Raw genomic sequence first — 4,017 nt, 5'->3', positions numbered from 1 at the left:
TATCTTTTCATCCCTAAATATCTGCAACAGCATTTGAAGATAGAACTTGAACAAGTGAATTGGTCTAATATATTAGAAAATGCAGACCCTGAGATTTGCACGGATAACTTCGTTCAAACTATCAACGATATCTTAACTCGGTTCTCCAAAAAAGGCAAACTTAGAAAACATAAAAATATTCTTCCATGGTTCAATTGTGATATTCTGACACTAATTAAAGAAAGAGACAGAGCACTTAAGAAATCACTGAAAACAGGAATAACATCTGATCGTCAGATTTTTACATCACTTAGGAACAAAGTTGTAAAGTATATACATAAAGCAAAAGCTGATTTCTATATTGAGGTCATAAAAGGAGCAAATGGGAATGGAAAATTAATATGGGAAAACTTGAATAAGCTATTAGGGCGCAAGAATCATGATAATGCCACAAATTTTCAGCTTAAATTAAATCATCATTAACCGATGATACTGATAAAATTGTTAACATTTTTTATATTTTTTTTTATTAGATCAATTGAAGAATTAACAATGCATTTTAAGAGCCTTGATATTCCCTGTATGGAGGTTGATCCCAATAAACCAGTTTTTAGTATAAAAGAAGTCTCTATTTCAGACGTTACGAATATAATAGCTTCGCCAAAAGGCTCAAAGGCTAGATATACATTTGGTCTGACAAGTCATTTCATAAAGCTTCACAAAGAGGCACTTGCTAGGCCAATTGCGCACATGATAAATTAATCAATTAATCACGGAATAGTGCCTTTAGCATGGAAGATAGCCAGAGTTACTCCAGCGTTTAAGACAGGAGACAAAACCAAACCAGAAAACTATCGTCCTATAAGTATTTTGCCAATCATCTCAAAAATTGCTGAGAAATTGGTTGTTGCACAGCTAGTGGAATACTTAAATAACTGTTCAAATGCTCTCCATCCCATGCAGTTTGGTTTTAGGAAGCATCACTCAACAGAGACAGCCACTTGTTACTTCTTAGAAAATCTAAAACAACAGCTGGATAAGGGCAGCTTTGTGGGTGCTGTTTTCCTTGATTTGAAACGTGCTTTTGATATGATCAACTATAAGGTTCTGCTGGCTAAGTTAACTCAGTTTAATTTCTCTAAAAGTACCATCTGCTGGATGAAATCATATCTGTCTAACAGAAAACAAGCAGTTTAAATAGATCATTCACAGTCCACCTTCCTCACTTGCTCTGCTGGAGTTCCACGGGGATCAATACTCAGACCAATTTTATTCAGCCTTTATGTAAATGATTTACCCAATATCTGTAAAACTGTAAACATGCAATTATATGCTGATGACACTGTACTGTATGTCCATGCACAAACTAAAAGTGAAGCTGCTGGATCAAAATGGACTTAATCAAATGTAACTTAATAATAAATTAACTCTTTTTTTTGCAGACAGACAGCAAAAAATTTAATTTAATGTAGAGACTCATTTTGCTGATTTATTCAAACGCTAAGTCCTTGATAACAAACAAATGTTACACCTAACAATGGATAAGCTCTTTATCCATTATTCCACTCTAGCAAATGCCATATTATATATTATATAGCCAGATGCAGTTTAGTATGTGAGATATGGCAGGGAAAACACTCTAATGTAACATTACTGTCATTTCACATTCACATTGTCACACCTTATAGCACTTTTCTATTACATGGAACATTACAATTCAATGCTGATGTTTTTTGTTTGTTTGTTTTTGGAACATAGTACCATTTTCTTATTCTATGTGAAACTTTTAAGTATTTCATCTGCAAAGCGTCTGGTTAAGCCAAACTAAAACACAGGAACATGCCAACACATTAGACAGAGCAGTTAGAGAAATATTACTTTACCTTCCTGTTTCAGCAGTGAACATGCTCACTTCTTTGGTGCTGCTAGACATTAAAATACAACATAAATCATGACCATCTTATTTGTGCACATGTTTGGAATGTTGTAGGTATGACTAATGACCATGAGCCCGCCACAGGCTCATTTAGTTCAATAACTACTCATCTGCAGTCCTCAATCATAAATTGCTTTAGGTAAAACTGTAATTTAATGATACAAATAGATGCACTCACAGGAATGCTGTGTCTTACCTTAGCATGTCTTTAAATGGGCTGTGATGAAGAACCGTATCTCCTAATGATGTAGAAGGAAACCATCCATTTAATGAGATGAAATAGGCAATATATGCTGATTCCACTCATCAGACTGTTATGTTGCCAACAGTATTACATATCAGCTTGGTGTAACGCATCTTTTTACTGTTTTTTTTTTTTCTTTTTTGCATCCTGTTCAGCATTATGGTAGCACAAGTGAAATCTGAGTACCGTTTATACTGAACACATTTGCTTTGCCAAGGGAAGTTTGTTGGCAAAGAGCCCCTCTTGTTTACCCAAAACTGCTTTATTGTTGTATTTTTGTTACCAAACTTTACCTGTGTCCAATAATGCCAAAACTGACAGAGGGACAGGGGAAAAAAGGGCAAAGAAAAAGAACCTGCAAAGGAGAAAGAGAAAAAGAAAGACTGCACAACCATACAACCAGCTCCTAAAATAAACTGTTTCTTGTGGGCAACCTGGATGAAGAACCTAGAGGAGCTCCTGCAAATGGACACAGGGACAACAAAGGAAAAAATAAGCAAAACAAGCAATAACACTGGTAGCAGGAAATTAGTGAGCTTCTCAGAACTATGCAATAACTGTACCATAGCTTAAAGGGGCATGAGTCTGGGTAAATGATTGTGTGTGTATACGTGTTATGGTGCAGGGGGGGCACTGAACACAGCCCACCCTCCAGCAATCCAAAGAAATCAGAAAATACCCCTAAACCTAGTCCGTAATCAGCCACCAGGTCCCAGGAAGATGGCCACAGAGACAAGCGGGCATCAGCCCATAAGACGACCAAACCGGTGTAACGCATCTTGAACATAATGAATCTGATGCATGTTTAGTCATTGCAGCAGTAGAAGAGTTCATTATACATTTTTTTTGAGAAACAGATTTAGGGAATAGAAAATAGAAAAATATTACAGAATAAAGAAAATTAGTGAGCCAAATTTTAAAGTGGGTTTGTCCTTTTTAAACAGTTTACAGATTTGCCAAAAACTAAAAAAATTTATCTAAATTATTTGCAGGCTTAATTTGGCGATAACTCACTGGTACATACATTTAGAGACATAATTTAAAACCTTTCTATTATTTTTAGGTTTAGAAGAGGCAAAACTGCTGGTACATTTTGGTATAGTTTGGGCTTAGACTTGTAATTAAAGAAAAAATCTCAGAATGTGTCATCCAAATATCCAGCACAATATCATTGATTGATATTTTTTTAAATTTTATTTTATGTAGTTCATACGATAGATCCCTCCTCTGTATAAGAATCCTAGTTCAGCTCCAATAATCAAAAATTCTAACCAGAATTTCAAATGGGAAAATATATAGTTAGAATATAATGCTGACAAGATACGTTAAAATCTGAGCTTAGTTTGTATTTAAAAATGTAAGAGATCACACATAACTGATTTTATAACTTCTTAGATTGCTTAGTGAGAAGAAAATAAGAATGCTAAGGAAAGATGTGAGGTCAGTATCTTATTTGATTCTGTTATTTGATTAATTTAAAACAGGCAGGCAATTAGATTACTAATTTATTTTCTTACTTCAAAACAAATATCCAATAAATCTAACCTCAATATCCTTGGACTGTTCATCAATTACTTAGACACATTAATCTCACTTAATTGATCAACTGATTGTTGAGATGGGTGTGAACATGTTGAAATTCGAACAACTGTTTGAGGCCCTCATGTCATAACAGGGCAAGAGTCTATCATGTATATAAAGAAGCCTTAAAAATATTTTAAAATGAGTGCGCAACTTGTAACAGTCTACAACAACAGAGCATTCAAACAGCTGATAACATGCCACAGCCTGGTTGTCCAAGCAGATTTATATGGTTAGCAGATCATAAGATCCCATGAGAAATATCCAAATAACATAA

Source organism: Cyprinodon variegatus, unplaced genomic scaffold (genome assembly GCF_000732505.1).
Source record: "Cyprinodon variegatus isolate N-32 unplaced genomic scaffold, C_variegatus-1.0 Scaffold56, whole genome shotgun sequence".
Taxonomy (NCBI): Eukaryota; Metazoa; Chordata; class Actinopteri; order Cyprinodontiformes; family Cyprinodontidae; genus Cyprinodon; species Cyprinodon variegatus.
This window is presented reverse-complemented; position numbering follows the sequence as displayed.